Genomic DNA, 24,586 nt, shown 5'->3' with positions numbered 1-24,586 from the left:
CTCCTCATAGCAAATCTGGCACAACAGCCTGCCCCCTTGTGGCTGGAGGTAGTGATGCAGCAACTCTGCCTCAGTTTCCCCACTGTCCTTTGGTCTACTCCAGCCACAGGAGTGACCTGGCCATCTGGATAGACCACTTGACAGAGTTTGACCACTTCTGGAGCCAAAGAGGCCTTTACCAAGGTCTAACAGATATGTGTAAACAACCAAACCTTCAACATGGCTGGGCTCAGCTGACTGCCAGATCATCACAGGTTCACATCTGCTGCTCTAGACTGTCCTCCTCTCTAATCACAGGCCCCTGGGCCTCAGCCAACCCACAGCTCAGCAGCCAGCCCACTGCTCCCCTCAGTCAGGGTTTCAGGCAGGCTGCAGCTCCTCAGAGCCTGTCTCCAGTCAGGCTGCCAGCTCACCCACAGAACAGCCCATCAGCCCTTCTCCCCTCCTCCCCACAGCAGCTGGGCTGCTTCCATTTTAAATCCTGCACCCAGGCCTAGCAGCCAGTACAGGTGAACCAGGGAGCCTCTGGCTGCAAGTTAACCTTTCCAGACTGGGATGGTTCTATAGCCCCCCCATCACACCCCTGCATTTTATCTGGGCAATCCTGGGCTAGTTCAACCAGTGTGAACTACTGGGGCTCTGCACATGTGCAGGAGCAATCCATGTGCAAAGAACCAGGAGCAGAACTGGGACCTTGGTTCGGAAGTGTTAGGCCCTGGAGACCCCTTCAGGGGTGTGCCAGGGAGAGAGCCACTAATCATCTGCTAAGTACTGACCGCTTAAAGCTGGAGGCAGAGCAAGCTGAAGAGGCCCATTTGGAAGACAAACATCATTTCATCCCAATAAGCAATGCAATTAGAGCAATATCACTCCCAGATTATATACCAATGGGGAATGCTCAGTATTTTGAAAATGGTTAATTGGCCGAGAGAAGTAAGACCTGACACTCAACTAGATGAGACACTGGCAAAATGTATTGACTGACCTCTTTTACCGTACTTTGAATGCAAAGACCATTTAGCGGAAGCAGACTAGTATTCAAGCTCTTTTGAGTGAAATCTACTACAATGTTATGGCAAGAGTCAACACATGGTGCTGGTACATTTATCCTGACAGGTTCTTTTTCATGGTGTGCTAGCAGTGGGCAGCGTTTAAAGAAATTCTGTATTGTTAGGTTTGTGATGTAGTTCTTTTTTGGGAGAGCTGTTGCAAACAGCAGGAGAGTTAGCTCTCTGCCATAATCTCTCTATCTAGAATAAACTCCTAGGGCAGATTTGATTCTGGGAACCTGGCATTGAGGTTTAGGATGCAATTCCTGAAAGAGGGATTTACCTGCCAGTTGTTTGTGACCACCTCTGCTCAAGGCAATCTGCCACCCTAGGCAAAACTTTGCTGCCACCCCCAACCCCCCTCCATTCAACCCTTCCTGCACATGCACAGATTGTGGCATGCAGCAGTGGGGAGGAGGAACAGTCATAGTTGTGCATGCGCGGACCTCACAGAGACTACATCCCTAGCACTCATTTTCAAATATCATTTCATTCACCATCAAGCATTACAAAACAAATCTCTTCTCCCAGAAATCTTCCAGCCCTAGGCAGCTGATTAGTTTGCCTATAGCTAGGGCAGCCTCTACCTCTGTTCAGGGACTGGTGTATACAGTTATACAAGTTATATTTTGAAAACACCCAGACCCTATGTAACTGATGTCTCCTCCAACAGGCAACTGACCTGCAAAGCCCTGACACTGGCTACTGTTTGGCAGAGAGTTGACTATAATATGCTGAGTGAAACAAAAAGAACAGCCATCTGAAATCTGCCTTATTGATCAGATGTCTTCAGATAATGACCTACAATATCTGTGTGAAAATGCAAACTGTTTAAAAAGTTTTGCCTGCTACGCTAAGTCCAAAGTAGCTAAGGATTAGCAGAATGAACTTGTCAGACTGCCAGACATATTCTCGAGAAAGTAAAGGAGGACAATCAGAATCTTTCTTTGGCTATTTTTGTATACAAAAATATACCCAGGGAGGCCAGTGGGCAGACATTTGAAAAGAGGATTGCTAATTGCAGTTCACTTACTCAAACCAAGCAACAGTGACTCCGTTAAGAAGCAGCTGAGAGCTTGTGAAGAGATGAAGCAAATTATTACAAACGGACAGAAAAGCCACTCCTTTTGTTAGCTAGGAGTGACCAATTGTTGATGGCAAGACCAAGCAGGCCCATACACGCATCAAGGAAAATGAGGGGTTCAGTAGCCCCTGAGTGACATACAACTAAAGTGCACCTCTCAAAAGAGAACAGTTCTCTATGGCAAATATGCTCTGATGTCATGAGAATGTAACCTTTGCTCTCACTTTAAAGTTACAAACACAATAAAAGGAATGCTGAATTGGTAAGCGTGGATGTGGTTGGTTACTTATGCCTAGGTCAAGCTTTTAATGACTCACACAAACATACATACATATATGTTTGCCGTAGTGTAGGGGTAGGCAACCTATGGCACGCATGCCAAAGGCGGCACGCGAGCTGATTTTCAGTGGCACTCACACTGCCTGGGTCCTGGACACCGGGTGCGGGGGGGGGGGCTCTGCATTTTAATTTAATTTTAAATGAAGCTTCTTAAACATTTTTAAAATTTTATTTACTTTACATACAACAATAGTTTAGCTGTATATTAAAGACTTATAGAAAGAGACCTTCTAAAAACGTTAAAATGTATTACTGGCATGCGAAACCTTAAATTACTGTGAATAAATGAAGACTCGGCACACCACTTCTGAAAGGTTGCCGACCCATGCTGTAGTGACTCTGTAGGACATGTTCTTGCTGAAGTTAGGAGAAAATGCATCAGACAACATTAATGGAGTTCTCTTAGAATTATTAGCCTGAGTCTTTACAAAGGGAAGCTGCAATGATGAACAGGACGGAGCAGTGTTCCATCATGTTAGTACGACAGCTCCCTCTAGTGGTGACACTGTTACTTCACTTGTTGTGCAGGTCACATTGAAAGAAGACAAGGAGGAAGTCCCCAAATACAGTGTGGCTATTGGCAATATGCCAGACCCACGATCCCCTCCACATTTAGAGACTGTGCATATATCAGATGGGATGCTAGTGTGCCTCTTCCGCAAGCCACTTTCCTGCCATCTCCTGGTAGATCTCTGCTCTCTCCACGTGGTTTTCTGTGGTAGAGGAGTAAACATGTCTCTGTCAGGGTCTCTGATGTTTCACACTGTATTTCCTTTGGAATTCCTGGATGACTACCACCCAGCCTTGATGATTTATTGCAATTGAGTTCCTTCTCCTTAGAAACCACTCAGACTTCCCAAACAAAATGCTTTTGGGATGGAAAGTTCCCCATACTCCACTACAGAAAATACCAACGTATATAACAGCTCTGTGACTCCGCCCTCTTATTTACTCATCCCCTGAACTCATGCAGCATTGGGTCTATCAGATCTACAGAAGATTTTTTTGTTTAGCTGAATATCCCAGGCAATCAGTTCTTTGTTTCATCTCTTTCCCTTTTCACTCCCAATTTAGGACCGACCAAGCACTGAATGGTTCCAGTTTATCTGTGCAATTTAAGCATGATTTTCATTTCTTTTAAGGATGCTTTGTGAGCTCTAATAAACTGGGCACTTCTATGATTAAGCATATGGGTTTTACTGTCCTCTTTTTCCTCTTTCTTTCCTGCTCGTGGATGCATGAGCCATCTGTGTCCTGCTAGAACATTGTCTTACATAGCTGCAAAGCAGATTCAATGCTTTTAAAGATTTATCCTTTACCCTTCAGGCAGCCTGCTGCTCACCATTTTCCTCTGAATTGTGAAGTTTGCCCTTTAGAAGTTCATTGTCACAGCATCGCCGCTATGGGAACTGTGTTCATCTGTAATATCAAGCATGATAGGGTATGGCTCTGTCATAACCATACAGCTAAGGGTAGCCTAGAATTCCTCCTTACCTGTAAGGGGTTAAGAAGCTCAAATAACCTGGTTGGCACCTGACCAAAAGGACCAATGAGGAAAGAAGATACTTTCAAATCTTGTGGCGGGGAGGCTTTGTTTGAGTGTGTTCTCTTGGGAAGCAGAGAAGCCTCAGGTCAGAAAACTCCTTCTCCTATAAATCAATCCTCAACCAGTCTCTAATATTATAAAAATAATAAGGAAAGCCAGGCAAGGCATGTTAGATTATCTTTTGTTTTAGCTTGTGAATTTTTCCTTTGCTGGGTGGAGGTTTATCCCAGTTTTTTGTAACTTTAAAGTTTTGCCTAGAGGGGAATCCTCTGTGTTTTGAATCTGATTACCCTGTAAAGTATTTTCCATCCTGATTTTACAGAGGTGATTTTTTACCTTTTTTAAAAATAAAATTCTTCTTTTAAGAACCTGACTGATTTCTCTATTGTCCTAAGACCCAGGGGTTTGGGTCTGTGATCACTTTGTAACCAATTGGTTAGGATATTATTCTCCAGCCTCCCCAGGAAAGGGGGTGTAAGGGCTTGGGGGGATATTTTGGGGGAATAGGAACTCCAAGTGGTCCTTTCCCTGATTCTTTTGTTAAATCACTTGGTGGTGGCAGCGTACCGTCGAAGAGCAAAGAATTTGTGCCTTGGGGAAGTTTTAACCTAAGCTGGTAGAAATAAGCTTGGGGGTTCTTTCATGTGGGTCCCCACATCTGTACCCTAGAGTTCAGAGTGAGGAGGGAACCCTGACAGGTTCACTCTTTATATCTGTATTGTCCTCCAAGCTCAAACTTCCCCACTTACCTTTTGTTTCCTTTAAAGATGCTATTTCCATTTCTTATTTCTGGAAAAACAATGCAAATCCCACAGGGAAAGGATTCATTAAACCTCTCTGGAGATGGGAGAGGGTTGCCTCTGGAGATTCTCTGAGTAAAGCAGGGATGTCAGAAAAGAGCTTTCTGTGGTGCTAACATAACTGCTCAGTGCCAAGAACTTCCTATGCAAAGGGACACTCTAGTACATATGGAAGGCTCCAGATGCCACCATCTTTAGAAGGTGTCAGGAGACCCGAGTTCCATTTTCAGCTGTGCTACTGACCCGGGACAAGTCAGCTCACCTTGCTGGACCCATTCTGTAAACAAGTGCAACAAAACCTATGTCCCAGAGCTTTCAGGAAGCCTACTTAATGCTTTGAGATCCTCAGATGAAAGGTGCTATATGGGTGCCATGCATTATTATTGTATTTATATCTCATTACATAAAATCTCACCCCTGCAACATTGCCTAGGTCAAATGAGTCTATTGGAATTAACTTTGCCAAGGCACCCTGGTGTGTGTTATATGATAAAACTAACAATATGCCAGTAGAAGGAGGCAGAGGGCCTTCTTCAATGATGACTCATACTGTGCAGCGAGAGGCGTTCTACTGCTGTTTAGCACACGGGTGGGATTTCTTTGTTTCTTCATTATTCTTTTTAAAATGAGGAAAATACATTTAGAAAAAACACTGTTAGAAATACGATGAGGAGTCCTTGTGGCACCTTGGAGACTAACAAATTTATTTGGGCATAAGCTTTCATGGGCTAGAACCCACTTCATCAGATGCATGGAGTGGAAAATACAGGAGCAGGCATAAATACATGAAAAGATGTGAATTGCCTTACCAAGTGTGAGGTTAGTCTAACGAGACAATTCAATTGACAACAGGATACTAAGAGAAGAAAAATAACTTTTGAAGTGGTAATGAGAGTGGCCCATTTCAGACAGCTGACAAGAAGGTGTGAGTAACAGTAGGGGGAAATTAGTATTGGGGAAATTAGATTTAAGTTTTGTAATGACACATCCACTCCCAGTCTTTATTCAAGCCTAAGTTAATTGTGTCCAGTTTGCAAATTAATTCCAATTCAGCAGTCTCTAATTGGAGTCTGTTTTTGAAATTTTTTTGTGGAAGAATTGCCACTTTTAGGTCTGTTATTGAGTGACCAGGGAGATTGAAGTGGTCTCCTACTGGCTTTTGTATGTTACCATTCCTGATGTCTGATTTGTGCCCATTTATTCTTTTATGTAGAGACTTGGTTTGGCCAATGTACATGGCAGAGGGGCATTGCTGGCACATACCACATTAGTAGATGTGCAGGTGAATGAGCCCCTGATGGTGTGGCTGATGTGGTTGGGTCCTCTAATGGTGTTGCTAGAGTAGATATGGGGACAGAGTAGGCAATGGGGTTTGTTACAGGGATTGGTTCCTGGGTTAGTGTTTCTGTGGTGTGGTGTGTAGTTGTTGGTGAGTGAGTATTTGCTTCAGGTTGGGGGGCTGTCTGGCCTGCCTCCCAAGGTCTGTGAGAGTGAGGGATCATTTTCCAGGATAGGTTGTAGATCGTTGATGATGTGCTGGAGAGGTTTTAGCTGCGGGCTGTACATGATGGCCAGTGGTGTTCTGTTATTTTCCTTGTTGGGCCTGTCCTGTAGTAGGTGACTTCTGGTTACCCGTCTCATTCTGTAAGTCTGTTTCCTCACTTCCCCAGGTGGGTATTGTAGTTTTAAGAATGCTTGATAGAGATCTTGTAGGTGTTTGTCTCTGTCTGAGGGACTGGAGCAAATGCGGTTGTATCTTAGGGCTTGGCTTAAGGTAGACAGTGGATCGTCTGATTTGTCCTGGATGGAAGCTGGAGGCATGTAGGTAAGTATAGTGGTCAGTAGGTTTCCGGTATAGGGTGGTGTTTATGTGACCATTGCTTATTTTCAGTGTAGTTTCCAAGAAGTGGATCTCTTGTGTAGACTGGTCCAGGCTGAGGTTGATGGTGGAGTGGAAATTGTTGAAATCCATGTGGAATTCTTCAAGGACCTCCTTCTTGTGGGTCCATATGATGAAGATGTCATAAAGTAGCACAAGTAGAAGACGGGTGCTCGGAGACGAGAGCTGAGGAAGCATTGTTCTAAGTCAGACATAAAAATGTTGGCATACTGTGGGGCCATGCAGGTACCCATAGCAGTGCCACTGACTTGAAGGTATACGTTGTCCCCAATTCTGAAATGGTTGTGGGTGAGGACAAAGTCACAAAGTTCAGCCACCTGGTGTGCCGTGGCCTCATCTGGGATACTGTTCCTGACAGCTTGTAGTCCATCCTCATGTGGAATATTGGTGTGAAGAGCTTTTACATCCATGGTGGCCAAGATGGTGTTTTCAGGAAGAAACCACTAGGCAGTTCCTGTCTTCTAGCTTTAGTACATGTACGGCACCCATTATTGTAGTCAGTGGCACTGGAACATTTTTAGTAGTGGGAGTACTGAAAGCCAGTCCCCTGTCCGCACCCCACTCCTCGAGCTGAGGCTGGGAGCAGGGCTGTGACTCCGAAGGGGGGACCCAGACAGAGGTAAGGAGGCTGAGGCTGTACCACAGCTGGGGTTGGGGGTGGGGCCAGGAGCAGAGCCCCAGGCAGGGGCCAGCAGCTGGAACCCCACATGCAGGGCCAGGAGCAGAGCCCCAACCATGGGGCTGAGCCCTGGGAGTGGAGCCCTGGGATCAGGGGGCCAGGTGTGGGTCCCCAGGAGTGGAGGCCTAGGAGTGGGGATCAGAGCATGGGATGTGGGGCCAGCGGCCTGGGAACAGGGCCGGTGGCTGGGACCCAAGACCCAGGTGGAGGGCCAGGAGCAGGGCCCCAGGCATGGTGCCTGCGGCTGGGGAGCAGGGAGTGGGCTGGCCCCTGGAACCCAAGCCAAGGAGTGGAGCCCGGGGCACAGGGCCAGTGGCCCCGCATAAAACCTGGGGATGTTGCAGCACCCCCCGCAGCCTTACTTCCCGCACCTATGATTGTAGTGTCTGAGCACCTTTATCATATGTATCCTCACAGCCCCCGTCAGGCAGGCAGTGCTATTATTCTCATTTATAGAGGAGTAACTGAGGCACAGAGACACTAAGTGACATGCCCAAGTTCACACTGAAAGTCTGTAGCAGAGCAGGGAATTGAACCCAGACTCCCCTGCCCACAGCATTTTAGCTCTTTCCATCTCAGCTGGATGTGGGGGGTTGAGGTCAGGAAAGAGCTGCCCCAGCCCCACCCCAAAAAGTTCTCTGTTGTTGTCCTAGCTTTTGGAGGACCCGCTCCCTGGCCCTGCTGTCAGAAAGTGACCACAGGATGTTCAATATTCCTCAGTCCAGGCCTACACTGGCCTCTCTCAGTAACTGCTGTTGTGTCTCACTTTCTGAATATTTCTCTAAATCCCCTGAGCCAAGCCATGGAGCCTCCCTTCAGTACTTGGCACACGCTTATCTCCCTCATTAATTTCAGCAGATGTGGTGTAACTCTATTTTCCAGCCAGTATACTGCAGTGTGTCATGCCCCAAGAGTTCAGGAGATGTTCTCCTGTTCTGCTCTGTCCTTCAGCCTCTAGGGATTGCTGCTGATCTCAGATCCTTTGGGAAAGCAGGAGAGGTGGCACTGGATGTGTCAGCAAGTGCCCTCTGTGCTGTTAGAAAGGCCGAGCTTGTGTTCTTTGGTTGGTTTGCTTTGGCATTTCACCACCTGCTGCTTTTCACTGCGTGATCTGACGGAGATGCATTCAGGGGTCGAACAGTATGGGCAGGACCCAGAGCATGCCTCGAGGAAAAACCTTTGCCTTGCAGGGGCTCTACAGAGACAGCCAAGTCCAGTCTGTTTTGACATTCCAGCCTCTCTCTCCTTGGGATCAGGTGGGATGCTTCCTGGAGGTGCCCAGGGTTGTGGGCATCTCACTACCACATGCCCTTAGCATGAGGAAGCCTTGTCTGTGCCTGCCAGGGATCAGCTCCCCAACTCTACCGACCACATCAACACAAGTGCTGCCCTCTATGCCCCACAGGCCCTGCTGTCTCTCTACAGATTAGCAATTGGCACACTCCAACTCCTGAGTCCTCAGGGCGTCCCCCTCAAATGGCCAGGTCCTGCTCCACAGGACACTCACAGGAGTCACAGTTTAGCTGCTTTTTTTCAGCCAGGTACAGAGTGATCCCTTTTTCATGAAATAAGCCATGCTCTCAACTTGTCTCCTCAGTGAAAGATCCCAGATAAATATCTGTACCCCGAGGTATGCTCCCAAAATCCATTGTCTTCATTCAGAAGCAGGACACTCCCCACCCCCACTGTTTTTTATTTTCCTTGCAGATCTCTTATGTGAATTCACAATTTCTTCATTAGCATTAGGCTCAGTAATGTAAATAGACTTACACCATAAGACATACGCTGCACAGTGCAGTTACCAGACAGAGAGAGAAGCATTTACTACCCCCGCCCCCAAACAGAGCCTGTTTATCCCCTTCTGGTGACCTGTCTTAGCTTACGAACCTTAAGAACACAGTTTTCAGTATTGACACATAACTCCCCAGATACCATCCATACGTACACTGTGCAATAACTAGGAGGCTCAGTGAGCTACTGGCTCGAGAGAGAGACCTCGCAGGTCACCATCTGTGAATTATTATGCATATCCCTGACCCAGGGGATCCCCTCTGCACCCTCTGTCAGTTGGCATTCAGAGGTCTTTGGGTCACACCCTGAAACCCTCCATAGAGCCCCAGCACATCACCCCGCTCAGAGCCATCCAGCCCCACCCCCACACTTCATGTATAGGCAGTGATGAGCTGCCAAAATCTTAACGGGTTCCCTCCTCACCCCACGAGGGGGTCGTTGCCCACCCCCGCCCCCCAGGACTCCTGTCCCATCCAAATCCCCCGCATTCCTTGACGCCCCCCCCAGGACCCCTGCCCCATCAACCCCCCTCCCCTGTCCCCTGACTGCCCCCAGAACCATGCAGGAGGGTCTTGTGGGTCACCGTAGTGGGTGCCCACCCCACCCCTAAGAGCCAGAGGCACCTGCTGGGGGACGAGGTGGGGAGTCCCGGTGGTGCTTACCTGGGGCAGCTCCCAGGAAGCATCCGGCAGGTCCCTCTGGCTCCTAGGGGCGGTGGGAGCAGCCACTCCCTCCACTGATCACATCAAAAGTGGCACCTTAGGCGCTGACTCCCTGGGTCCTCCGGGGCTGGAGCACCCACCGGCAGCTCCCCGCCCTGAGCCCGGCCCCAGCTCACCTCCACTCTGCCTCCTCCCCTGAACACGCCGTCCCGCTCTGCTTCTCTGCGCCCCCCGGCTTTCTGCGAATCAGCTGTTCGGCGGGAAGCCGGGGAGGACTGAGAAGCAGGCCGTGGCTTCCCGCTCAGGCCGAGTGTGGTGGAGGTGAGCTGGGGCGGGGAGCGATTCCCCTGCGTGCCCCACCCCCTGGGTTACCTGCTGCAGCGCGGGCGACCCTCCTCGTGCCCCCACTCCCGCCCGAGCTCACCTCCGCTCTGCCTCCCTGGGCCTGAGCAGGAAGCCATGGCTTGCTTCTCAGCCCTCCCCAGCTTCCTGTGCGAACAGCTGATTTGCGGGAAGCCGGGGGGGAGGGAGAAGCAGAGCGGGGTGGCGCGTTCAGGGGAGGAGGCGGAGCGGAGGTAAGTTGGGGCCGGGGGTGGGGCAGGGACCTGCCGGTGGGTGCTCTGCACACACCAAATTTTCCCCTTGGGTGCTTCAGGGGTAGAGCACCCGTGGAGTCGGCACCTAAGGCGCCACTTTTGGCCGGTTAAATTTAGAAGCCCTTTTAGAACCAGTTGTCCCTCGCAGGACAACCGGTTCTAAAAGGGCTTCTAAATTTAACAACCGGTTCTAGCGAACTGGTGCAAACCAGCTCCAGCTCACCACTGTGTATAGGGCATTCTCACATTACTGAAGGAGCAAGAGAGACAAGCTGAGGAGAGCTACCATACAACTCTAGTTAGCTAGGAAGCCAAGGACTTCATTTGGATTGTAGACACAGGCCTAAAAATTGGCCCCAAAGTAATATAACATGCCCAGATCATCCTGTGTAGACTTGAAAGAGACAAAAACACTACCACTCAGGGCAGGATGACTACAATTAGCAAAAGAGGGTTAAGAAACTTAGCCAGGCCTGCAGCTTTGAAGTATGTGATAGGAAGATGATACAGCCTGTCTCTTAAGGGATTTCATTTATTGGTGCTTAATGTCCCATACCCAGTATCCAATGAGGAGTTATGAAGAAGCATTTGATCAGAGAAACTGCATGCTAGGTTAATACATCCATTTGTGGTATCACCTCTGCCAGCTCCCAAGTGATGGTCATTGCTTCACTGGCCCTGTCAGCTCAGGCCCCGTCAGCTCAGGCTTTAGCAGTTGATGACCTGTAACAGTAGTCTTCCAGGCCAGTTGTGCAGGTAGCATAACTTCCCCATATCCAGCCTCAGAAAAGGCCCACTGCAAGTCAGCTGCTCCTTCTTTCCCCATCAGAAAGTTCATGGAGAATTTGGTCTGTTGTCCTTAACAACATCATATTGAAGCGGGTGGCTTCAGACAATAGTGAGATCAACCATTAATCTTGGGCAGTTTAATCTGATAGACTTCAGCTACTGAAGAGTGTTAACTGAACTGATTATTTGATTACTAATGACCTTTCTTCGGAGGCTTCTGAGAATTATTGAAACATGCCAGTAATTCCTCTCCAGCTGTCCAAGGATTAAAATGCTCCTGCCCATGTAATGTGCATGTCGCTGCCTTTGTAACTGTAGCAAACTGTGCGATAGCACTCTGGTAAATCCTTTTCTGAGGATCATAAATTAGAATCCAGTCCACTTTCTCCCTAATTTATAGCAAACAAAGAAGCTGGATTTACAGCATGGTATAATGAATGCTGCTTGCTGGAGGTTGTGAAGTAAACACATGGCTGCACTGTGATGTACTGCCAGGTTCATTTGCATGTTGCTGAAAAAAAGAGCAATACTTTCATTTATTCATCTCTTCTAAATATTCTTTGTACTGAGTTTTTGCTTTATTATTACAAATTCCACAGGCCCATCCTGGCCATATAACATCAGCGACACCATTAGAAGAATGCGGAGTTGTAAAACTTCCGAGATGCTGCCATCTGCACCAGGAATGGAGAGCGCACAAGGCAATCAAAGGCCTGGCTTCTCCATGCCTCTCCCAAACTGTTTTCCTGCATCTGGCCTGGCATTTGTTTGTCTTGTCTCACTTTTAGGGTACATTTGCCATGGAAGGGGTCATTTCCAACTCGAGTAGACATACCAGCCCTAGCTCTGTTTGAACAAGTACACTATAAACAGCAGTGTGCCCTCAGTGACACAAGTGGTGGGAGGAGCAAAGTGCTTCAAGTACAATCCTGTCTGAAACACAGGATACATCTAGTATGGGTATTTCTAGTCTACATGAGCTGGAAGTTACCCCTCCAGCTCTAGCGGAGACATAGAGACTTAAACTGCATCTATTGGGGACGGGGAAGGCGTAAAGCAGTGGGTAAGTTACTGAGGATGCAAAGTCTTGTTACTAATGGCCATGGGAAGAGCACAACTTTGCTGGGTTTCAGTTTCCCCATATGTAAAATACATAACAGCTGCCTAGAGGTGGGATGCTCCAGGGGCTTGTCAAGGTTCCTTCCCCACTCTGAACTCTAGAGTACAGATGTGGGGACCTGCATGAAAACATCCTAAGCTTACTTTTACCAGCTTAGGTTAAAACTTCCCCAAGGTACAAACTATTTTACCCTTTGCCCTTGGACTTCCATTGCCACCACCAAACTTTATCTGGGTTCCTGAAATAACGTAGGTTTGGAAACGTCTTTCCCCCCAAAACCCTCCCAACCCTTGCACCCCACTTCCTGGGGAAGGTTTGGTAAAAATCCTCACCAATTTGCATAGGTGACCACAGACCCAAACCCTTGGATCTGAGAACAATGAAAAAGCATTCACTTTTCTTATAAGAAGACTTTTAATAGAAGTAAAGAAATCCCCTCTGTAAAATCAGGATGGTAGATACCTTACAGGGTAATTAGATTCAAAACATAGAGAATCCCTCTAGGCAAAACCTTAAGTTACAAAAAAGACACACAGACAGGAATAGTCATTCTAGTCAGCACAGTTCTTTTCTCAGCCATTTAAAGAAATCATAATCTAACACATACCTAGCTAGATTACTTACTAAAAGTTCTAAGACTCCATTCCTGGTCTATCCCGGGCAAAAGCAGCACATAGACAGACACAAACCCTTTGTTTCTCTCCCTCCTCCCAGCTTTTGAAAGTATCTTGTCTCCTCATTGGTCATTTTGGTCAGGTGCCAGCGAGGTTACCTTTAGCTTCTTAACCCTTTACAGGTGAGAGGATTTTTCCTCTGGCCAGGAGGGATTTTAAAGGGGTTTACCCTTTCCTTTATATTTATGACACGCCCCCCAAATCTCAGCTAGGGTGAAACGCTGGCTGGGATTTCTTCCTGGAGCTCTAGGAAAAACAGAGTTAATAAGACACACGCACCTCTAAATATACTACCAAGTACATAAAGACTAACAATATTTTCCACATCTCAAGGACGATTTTAACCAGTTGATCCTGGGAGACTTTCACGGGAGAGTGCATCAGCCACTTTGTTAGAAGCTCCTGAGATGTGTTGGATGTCGAAATCAAAATCTTGGAGAGCTAAACTCCATTGAATAAGTTTTTTTGTTATTTCCCATGGTGGTATGAAGCCACTGTAGTGCAGCATGATCGGTTTGCAGGTGGAAATGCCGTCCCCAAACATATGGACGTAGCTTTTCCAGAGCGTAGACAATGGCGTAACATTCTTTTTCACTGACTGACCAGTTGCTTTCCCTCTCAGACAGTTTTTTGCTGAGAAACACTACAGGGTGGAATTCTTGATCAGGTCCTTTCTGCATTAAAACTGCTCCCACACCACGCTCGGACGCATCCGTGGTTACTAGGAACGGTTTGTCAAAGTCTGGGGCCCTTAGTACAGGGTCAGACATGAGTGTCGCTTTAAGCTTGTTAAAGGCCTTCTGACACTTTTTGGTCCACTGAACGGCATTTGGCTATTTCTTTTTGGTTAGGTCTGTTAGTGGGGTGGCGATTTGGCTGTATTGCGGTACAAATCGTCTGTAATAACCAGCCAAGCCTAAGAAGGATTGAACCTGTTTCTTTGACTTTGGGACAGGCCACTTTTGGATAGCATCCACTTTGGCCTGTAGGGGGTTGATAGTTCCTTGACCCACCTGGTGTCCAAGGTAAGTCACTCTGTTTAGGCCTATTTGACACTTCTTAGCCTTAACAGTTAGTCCTGCCTCCCTTATGCGCTCAAGGACTTTTTGTAGATGTTCCAGGTGTTCTGCCCAGGAATCCGAAAATATGGCCACATCGTCAAGGTAGGCGACTGAATATTCTCCTAATCCCGCTAGGAAACCATCTACAAGTCTTTGGAAGGTGGCGGGTGCATTTCGCCGCCCGAAAGGGAGGACATTAAATTCATACAGCCCGAGATGTGTGGTGAATCTGCCAAGGAAAGGTCAGCCTTCATCTAGTGGTACCTGCCAGTACCCATTGGTTAAGTCCAAGGTAGAGATGAACTGGGCCTGTCCCAGTTTCACTAATATTCATCTGTGCATGGCATTGGATAGTTGTCTGGGCGAGTTACAGCATTTAGCTTACGGTAGTCCACACAAAAACGTATTTCCCGATCTGGTTTGGGAACTAGAACCACTGGAGATGCCCATGCACTTCCAGAGGGGCGGATTACACCCATCTGTAACATATCCTGGATTTCCCGTTCTATAGCAGTTTTAGCTTGAGGAGACACCCGGTAAGGTTGGACTTCAATTGGGTGAGCATTACCTGTGTCAATGGAGTGGTATGCCCATTCAGTCAGTCCTGGGGTGGCTGAGAACGTTGGCGCGTAGCTAGTGCACAGCTCCTTGATCTGCTGTCGCTGCACATGCCCAAGGGTCAAGGAGAGGTTCACCTCTTCCATGCCACCAGCACTTTTCCCTTCGTAGTAGACACCTTCAGGCCACTCAGCGTCCTCTCCTCCCTGGGCTGTAAACTGACAAACCTTTAATTCTCTGGAATAAAAGGGCTTTAGAGAATTAATATGGTACACCTTAGGCTTTCGGTTGGAGGTGGGGAATGCTATGAGATAATTAACAGCTCCCAGGCGCTCCTGGACCGTGAATGGCCCTTCCCACGATGTTTCCATTTTATGGGCCTGGAGCGCCTTTAAGACCATGACCTGGTCCCCTACTTTGAAGGAACGCTCTCTGGCATGTTTATCATACCAGGCTTTTTGCTCTTTTTGAGCATACTTCACAAGACCGGACATAGGTAGAAACATCCTTGCCCATTCCCTCCCAGTGGAATGACCCCCCCACAAACGGTCTTTGGTCCTGTTCACCCCAGCATGGCCACTAGGGTGATCGTGGGCTAAGCTCAAGAGCTTGGCCCGGTATTTAGTTGGAACTACCAACTGTCTCTGAGGATGCCAGTCTTCCTGGTGTCCACCAGAAAGAGTTTCCTTGTATAAAAGTCCTCTTTCTACAACAAACCTGGATTGATTAGAAGAGCTGAGAGGCAGTGGGTTGCTCCGTGCTGCCGTCCAAGCTCTCTGGAGGCTTTCATCTGCTTCCTGTTCGGTCTGGAACTGGTTCCCTTGATGCTGGAGACATCAGTTCCTCATTGGATTGTGGACCTATGCTTGGTCCCTCTGGAAGCGATGTAGGGGATGGGGCTGTTTCCATTGACTGTGAACCGCTCTCCACTGGGACACTGTTGGGGTTCAAGCTCTAGCTGAGCCTCTTGTGTAGGGTTATGGGCTGTTGCCGGTTCAGGTTCGGTGGGGCCTTCTGGTGTTGAGGTTGCAAGTACTGGATTCAGTGCTGGCAATGGGTCTGGTGCTGGTTGTTCCGCTGGTTCCGGTTCTGGGACTGGTTCTGTCTGGGTCTCTGGGACTGGATCCACTACTGCTGTTGCAGACATTGGCCTGGGGTCCGGGTCCATCACCTCTGACCGGGTCCTGATAGAAGTTTCCGGAACAGAGCTAGGCCTCATGGCTTGTTTAGCCTGGCTGCGGGTGACCATTCCCACCCTCTTGGCCCGCTTCACATGATTGGCCAAGTCTTCCCCCAACAGCATGGGGATGGGATAATCATCATAGACTGCAAAAGTCCACGTTCCTGACCAGCCCTGGTACTGGACAGGCAACTTGGCTGTAGGCAAATCGAAAGAGTTGGACTTGAAGGGTTGAATCATCACTTGGATCTCTGGGTTGATTAAATTGGGGTCCACTAAGGAAGCATGGATAGCTGACACTTGTGCTCTGGTGTCCCTCCACGCGGTGACCTTCTTCCTGCCCACACTCACAGTTTCCCTCCGCTCCAAGGGTATCTGGGAGGTATCTGGGCCTGCGGACCTCTGGTGTGATTCCGGTGCAATGAACTGTAATCTGTTGGGGTTCTAGGGGCAGTTGGCCTTTACATGCCCCAGCTCGTTACATTTAAAACATCGTCCAGCTGACGGGTCACTGGGGCGAGGTGGGTTGCTGGAGAACGGGGTGGTGGGATGATAAGGGGTCTGGAGGGTTCTTTGGGTGGTAGGTGGGGCTTTGGGTGGCCCCCGGTAATAGGGTGTGGTCTGGGGTTGTCCCTTCTGGTCTCCGCTCCAACTGCGACCAGCTTTCTTCTTCTCTGCCACCTCCACTCATCTGGCTCCAATCTCTCCTGCCTCAATTACAGTTTTGGGCTTCCCATCTAGGATGTATCTTTCTATTTCCTCAGGAACACCCTCTAAGAATTGTTCCATTTGCATTAGGAAGGGCAAATTTACTGGAGATTCAACACTTGCTCCTGATATCCAGGCATCCCAATGTTTCACAATGTGGTAGGCATGTCGGGTAAATGACACGTCTGATTTCCACCTTAGGGCTCTGAACCTCCGACGAGAATGCTCGGGTGTTATCCCCATTCTGACTCTCGCCTTGGATTTAAACAGTTCATACTTGTTCATGTGTTCTTTAGGCATTTCAACCGCCACCTCAGCTAAGGGTCCACTGAGCTGCGGCCTGAGCTCTACCATGTATTGGTCTGTAGAGATGCTGTACCCAAGGCAGGCCCTTTTGAAGTTTTCTAAGAAGGCCTCAGTATCGTCGCCTGCCTTGTAGGTGGGGAACTTTCTGGGATTGGAAGTGGTACCTGGAGAAGGATTGCTAGGGTTTGTTGGTATATTCTGCTGAGCCTTTACCTTCTCCATCTCCAGTGCATGCTTCCTCTCTTTTTCCTTCTCCTCCTCCACATGCTTCCTCTCTTTTTCCTTCTCCTCCTCCACATGCTTCCTTGCCTCCATTTCCCTCCTGTGGGCAGCCTCCTGTACCTCCTTCTCCAGCCGCATGAGTTCTATCTGTCTTTCATGTTCCTTTTGTTTTTCCTCAGCCTGAAATCTGGCTAATTCCAGCTTTTGTTGAGCTGTGGATTTTGTCATCCTAACCTCTCTGTTTTTAACTAACTTTACACTCGAGGTTTAGAAATAAACAAAACTTGGCTGTAAAATTTTGCTGTGCTGGAATAGGATACCTGTTCTCTGATAGTGATTGTCAGCCTACAGAAAAAGACAATTCCCTTTGTCTCTGTTCTGGCCCCAAATCAAAGCAAAAAACCTCCAACTACTTGGAAACCTGCTTACCAGCAGCCTAAAGGAAAAAAAATTCCTGTTCAAACCGATGCTCCTTGTAAAAAAATCAAAATCCTAAAAAAAAAAAGCCCTGCCACTTTTGTCTCCAGGCAAATGGGTAGAACACCCCCCCATATTTACTTTTAGGGGAAAAAAAGCTTCTGGTTTAACAAGACTGAATTTCCCTGCAGGAGGTTAAGTACCCTGCCTCCAGGCAAAGAAAACCTGCAATTCACAAAGATAATCCCCTTTTGTCTCTCCTCTGGCCCCAAAGCAGAGAAAAAACAAGCTGCTTTCCAGCAGCTCCAAAGGAAAAAAAAATTTCCTTTTTAAAATCTGTATTTCTAGTTCAAAAAATCTCAAATTGATCTCAAAATGATTTCAGGTTAATCCCACCACTCTGCCACCATGTCAAGGTTCCTCCCCCACTCTGAACTCTAGGGTACAGATGTGGGGACCTGCATGAAAACATCCTAAGCTTACTTTTACCAGCTTAGGTTAAAACTTCCCCAAGGTACAAATTAATTTTATCCTTTGTCCCTGGATCTCCACTGCCACCACCAAACTCTAACTGGGTTTATTGGGAAATGTAGTTTGGACACGTCTTTCCCCCAAAAAATCCTTCCAACCCTTGCACCCCACTTCCTGGGAAAGGTTTGGTAAAAATCCTCACCAATTTGCATAGGTGACCACAGACCCAAACCCTTGGATCTGAGAACAATGAAAAAGCATTCACTTTTCTTACAAGAAGACTTTTAATAGAAGTAAAAAAGAATCCCCTCTATAAAATCAGGATGGTAGATACCTTACAGGGTAATTAGATTCAAAACATAGAGAATCCCTCTAGGCAAAGCCTTAAGTTACAAAAAAGACACACAGACATGAATAGTCATTCTATTCAGCATAGTTCCTTTCTCAGCCATTTAAAGAAATCATAATCTAACACATACCTAACTAGATTACTTACTAAATTTTAAGACTCCATTCCTGTTCTGTCCCCAGCAAAAGCATCACACAGACAGACACAGACCCCTTGTTTTTCTCCCTCCTCCCAGCTTTTGAAAGTATCTTGTCTCCTCATTGGTCATTTTGGTCAGGTGCCAGCGAGGTTACCTTTAGCTTCTTAACCCTTTACAGGTGAGAGGATTTTTCCTCTGGCCAGGAGGGATTTTAAAGGGGTTTACCCTTCCCTTTATATTTATGACACGGCTAGAGGAGTGAATGAATTCAATGGCAAAGCCAATAAAGGTGCAGTACAACATAACAATGCACTCATATAGCCTCACTCATGGAATCAGCCAAATCAGCAGCCTCCCAGTATAGGACTGGTCATGTAGGACCCTTTGCAGAGACTGCCTTCTTCTCTGAAAACCCTGCCTGAAAACATACTTTTCTGGTCAGGGAATAGGCACTGGCAGGAGGCCTGTTGGTGCTGCAGAGTGATGAGAGGTCATTGTGGATGGCCGCATGCTGCCTCTTTGGTACACTCTCCCCCCCACCACACCAGACTATACAGAGCTACTCGGAGATTGAATAATGCAATGGTAACTGGGTGTCACATTGCCCGGTTTCCTATGCCCCAGGCTCAGGTAGATGCCCATAACCTATTTTTGCACTTAGAAATTTTATATCATGTTACCCTCCCCCTACTCTGCTCCCTGATTCCAAGGAGCCTGTTCCCAGAAGCAGGGTGCTTGCTGATAAATACAGTAGGTGCTCTCCGAAGGCCATTGCAGGAAAACCTATTCCCCACAGCTCCACTCCAGATTTTGTTAGTGCTCTCTTGATTACTTACAAAATATACCCAAGAATGAACTCAGACCCTGTTCAGCTAGAGGTGCTCTCTTCACCCTCTCAAGCACTGAGCCCAGTTCAAACTTCCTTCTCAGAAGCTGCTGGGTCCTACATCCTCCAAACCTGGTCTCAACACCACTTGCCTAGTAGCCTGGACTCAGAAAGACGAGTCCCCAGTGAACTAGTCTCTGATGTCTTGAGAGCTCATTCCTGTACCTTCAGCCAGGTCCCAAAAAAGCTGCCTCCCTCCCAGTGGTCCTTGATCAACAGCTGACGTTCAAACAAACTTCCCATGGCAACCTAGTGGGCCTTTACTGAATGCTCAGATGTTAAATTGGTGTCTCTGACCACAGGTTTTACTCCCACCATCCCATACTTAAAATAATATAAACAGAACACACAACTTAATGTTCCCCACACTGCGCAATAACCCAGAGTGATCCCCTAGCCCCACTGGCCTAGCATATTGCATCTGACTGTTACAATTAAAGCCAACACACAGTAAGCACGACTGTTTGGAAAATGTTTTTTCCATCCCAGGAAATTTTTTAATTTTCAAAAAAACAAACAACCAAAAAAAAAACAAACAAAAAAACCCTCCTATCCTGCACTGGGATGAAAAGCTGAAGTTTTTAACTGACCAAAAATCTGAAAAAAAAGATTGGTTTGGGTCAATTGAAACATTTCATTTTGATCATTTCAGAATGCTGTGTTTCAAGTTAAACCCTTTTTTAAAAAACATTTTTTTACTACAAATTAACTTAAATTTTGAAATGAAAAAAGTCAGCTCAAAGCTAAAAAACAGAATTCTTTGTTTTGAAAATTTCAAAACAGGACATTTCAACAAATTTTGAAACCATTTTTTTCTTTCAAAATTTTTCCAAAATGGGAAATTTGTCAAAACTAACTGTTTTCTTGTGAAAAAATTGGGTTCACACGAATTGGCATTTTTCAATGGAAAAAGATTTTGTTGTAAAATTCCTGAGCAGCTCTAAATGTGAGTAACTCCAAACAAGAGGAACTTCTACCATCCAAGTGATTGGCATTTTGAGCACTAGGCAGTGCTGGGTTCTGCATGGGCAGCCTAGCCTTCAGCAGCCATCCAAACAGAATGTTAGAGGTAGCACACAAAGCCATTTAACACAGCTTATGTAGAAAGGATGTAATATTTGATGAGGCCACTTCCCAACTTGTTAATAAACTGGGTCATTATTAGAGTCTCCTAATACAGAATATATCTCAGTTTGGGAATCAATGTTAAACTCCTGTAAAACATTCAAAAAAGGATAAAATTATACAACTCCACGTCTTAACAATATGAGCGCCAGCAATCAGACACATTTAATTCAGCCTACTTAGAGACCTACTGGTAGGACCATAATATTTGATGAGGTTACTGAGGAGGGTTCCAGCCTTCTTCAGACCCAGATAGGAACATAAATGTCAGCAGGATAAAGACTAGAGGAACAGCCCTTCACTTCTAGGCTTCTCCTTCTTGACTTGACACAGAAATGCGTTTGGCACCGTGCTGATCTGTAGCATGTGGGCTCTGCCCTGGTGCCTCACAGGCCCCTTGTGATTCTGTATGGAGAACCATGCAGTGGTAACTGCGGAGGTTGCCTGGTCCTGTGCCACTGATGTCCTTAAGCCTTAGGGTCAGGTCCTTGAACTGGACCCTGAAGGATTGGTTGCTGCATAACACTTACCATTGCAGTTGCTTATAACTTTGATTGATACGGTCCCAGATTAGGTCAATGTCACAGTAGCATAAAACATATTCCAGTTGTGTCATATATACATTCATAAGCATATTCCCATAAAGCATTATGGGGTGCAACGTCACAACCCTGTCCAGCAGTCCTTGCTTAAGTAAGTCTCCCATTGATTTCAGTGGAAGCCCTGACTGAGTAAAGGTCACAGGAGACACTGTGGATAGGATTTCCAAAAGTGTCTACGTGACTTAGAAGCACAAGTCCCACAGAAGGTCACTGGGAGTCAGACTGACTAAGGTATTTAGGTGCCAGTGTGCAGATTGGTGCCTAGTGAGATTTTCAAATGTGCCTAAGTGACTCTCAATAGCAGTTAGGCACTTAAGCTAGTTAGGAGCTTTGAAAACTCTACTGCGTGCTAGCTGCAACTTCAGGCACCTAAATACCATAGTCAGTGCAGCCCTGAGTTGTTTTTTGAAAATTCCATCCTGTGTTATGAGCAAAAATGAAAATGAAAACTTTTGACAGAGACATTAACCAACTCATAATCTCATCCAAACAAAATAGCATGTTTGTTTGACAAGACCTAATGCTGAGTGGCATTAATTATGCTGAGTGGCATTAATTATGCTGCCATCCTCTAATGTATGCTGATTGTGTTCTATATGATTCTGATTCTGAAGGAGTCTTGTCCCCTTCTTGGAGCTTAGGCACCTTCACCAGCGGCCAGTGGGGGAACCCAGGCCTTTCCACTACTCTGGGTCCAACCCAGGACCCTACACATAGGGTGACCAGATTTCCCAATTTTATAGAGACAGTCCCAGTATTTGGGGCTTTCTCTTATATAGGCACTTATTACATCCCTGCCCCATCCCAATTTTTCACATTTGCTATCTGGTCAACCTATCTACATAACAGCCACATCCCGCTGCCTCCAGTTCACTGCTGCTATTCCCTGAGCCTTTCCGCACCTAGTGCCTCTGTCTTCACCCCACCCTCAGGGCTGACGTTCTCAGATCTTTGTCTTTCTCGGTGTACGCCAGTGCCACCCAGTCTCTTGGGTGTTTCTGCTGCTCCTTTGAACAGCCAGAAGTTCCCTCCCCTTCCCTGCACCGCTCTATGCTGCTATTCTGATCCCAGCAGAGACAAACCTGCCCAGCCCCACCATAGCTCTTTTTATCTCAGCCTGCTGGGCTCTGATTGGCTGCTTCCATGAGGCCTCTCTAGGCAGGCCTGGAGGACTCACTTTTGCTGCTCCTTCCTGGGGCAGGGTGTGGTAATATCGCAGGCCTGCAACAGGGAGCCACAAAGGGCCACCCCTTCCCACCTGCCTTATGTTGAGATTAATGAAACTCAATCTATTTAATCCAATTGTGATCAAATCCTCTCTTAATCTTAAATCATAGAGAAGCATAAGAGAGGATTTGATCGCAGTCTGTAAGTACCTACCTTGTGACAAGACTTCTGAATGTAGAGGGCTCTTCAGTCTAGTAGACAAAACCAGAACAAGATCCAATGGTGTGAAGCTGGACACCTTTCTGAAAGGTAGGCTCTAGCTCAACCTGAAGTTCTGGGCTTCATGCTGGAATCACTGGGCAATGTTCCTTGGCTTGCGTTATGCAGGAGGTCAGATAGTACGACCACAGTGGTGTCCTCTGGCCTTTAAATCATGTGCCAGAGAGCAGGCAATGAATGGGAGCTGTGGCATAGGAAAAAGAGGCAAATGATGCTCACTGATGTCTCCACAGTGCGAACTAGGATGGTCATGAGAGCAGGATGGATACTGCCTGTAAGGGTGCAGGGATAGAAGTGCAAGAAACAGGACATAGAGTAGCCTGAGGATGGCTACATAATGGCCTGTAATTGTCAGCCATGGGAGGACAAATGACTTGAACAGAGAGAGGAGCTCAAGTTCTGAGAAGACAGAGGAGCAAAGTAGCAGGCCTAGGAAATCTTAGAGTATTCGCACCTCTTCCCTTCCCTTATACTGACATACATAAAGCAGAGCTGAGCTGCTTGGTTCCCATGGCAACCACCAGCAACTCTCAGACCAATCAAAACCCAGGATGCAATTATACTCTATTAGTCTGATATCAACGAGAGCTGACATAGAATCACTCGTTAACATGGAGATGCTTCTGAAAGCACCAGGGCGCTCACGGGCAATGAGGGGCTCCTCTCCTCTACAAGTCCCTCACCTGCTGTGCTGTCTCATTGGCAAATGGCATTTGATCTTCAGTTTCACACTGAAGGTAATTTTTTCCATCCCCAGGACCAATGAGAGTCATGCCACATGCATGAAACTTATGCAATGAAAGACTATTAACAGAAAGGGTGGGACTTGGGGGTCCTGAATGGGGATTATTTGGAGCTCTCCTTATCTCCTGCTGGTTTGAAGAGACTGTGTTTTCTGCAAATTCAGGGACAGGCAGGTACAGAACTCCAGGCCAGCTCCTCCTCCTTCCTCTGCCTTCTTATTCCAAGTGTGTTAAAGGAGACCTCAAAGGCTACAAATAGAGCAGGGCCTAATTTATGGTCCAAATGTTCTTTCCCAACAGAAAATGTCTTTCTGACTAAATGTCAATGTTGGTAAAAAAAAAAAAAGCCATTTCATCAGAAAATGTTTGTTTTTTCAATCGTAATTTCAAAAGCAGAATACTTTTGACAAAAACAAAATAAAGAATTTATCAGAGTTATCAAAATTTTTCATAGGGAAAAAATCATTTCCCAGCCTGCTCTAGTGATAAAAGATGCACCTGAATTAGGAGTGAAAAACAGAGGTGTGCACACAAAATGAGGAATATCAGCCCGACATACTCAACTTTTACTCTGGGGTGGCTGCTCCCAAGTGGCCAGATATCATCCACTGAAAGCTCCTGGGTGATCCATGTATTTCCAGTGGAGTTATATTCATAGACAGTGGAGAGACAGGTTTGGTTCATGAGCAATGTTAGCCTGGCCCAGTGTTTGCATCTGATGTCTGCAACAGAACCAAGGTGTTTGGCTACCTGGTCCCAGACCAATGTGTCTCATGATCCATACTGGCACATCCCCTTGCCCCATTGTATTTTTGCTCTCAGCAACCATACGGGGAGATTTCAACAAACCAGTAAAGTGCCTGAAACCACCACTATTATTTATTGCTAAAAGCAGCCAAGTCAGGAGGCCGTAAATTGGCCATGCAGCAGCCTCAGCTTGACCAAGGCAGGAGGGGAGGGGGTTTTGGGTGCCACAGAAAGGACAGCTTGACCCCACGTCCTTCCGGATAAGAATTGTATTGAAGTTGCTGATACATGCATTTTAGAAAAGCAGGATGTGCCCTCAGGAATGTGTCTATCAGGGCCTCAAGGTTGCAAACTCTGGAAAAACCCACACCTGGTTAATCAATAATCAGAAGGAACCTCTTGCTTGACCATTAAAACTGCTTGCTTGACAAGTTTTCTTTAAGGGACATGTCATTCTATTACTAATGTATAAACAAGGGAAAAAACTTTGAGGTAGTTGGACTCTCTCTCTGGATACATCTTGCGGTCCCCACCGGCAGATGGAAGATTTGGCCACCGGAAGCCTGCCGCTGTGCCACTCAAGAGCCACACTCACCT

Source organism: Natator depressus, chromosome 8 (assembly GCF_965152275.1).
Source record: "Natator depressus isolate rNatDep1 chromosome 8, rNatDep2.hap1, whole genome shotgun sequence".
In the NCBI taxonomy this organism is placed as follows: domain Eukaryota; kingdom Metazoa; phylum Chordata; order Testudines; family Cheloniidae; genus Natator; species Natator depressus.
Note: the sequence above shows the minus strand (reverse complement) of the source record.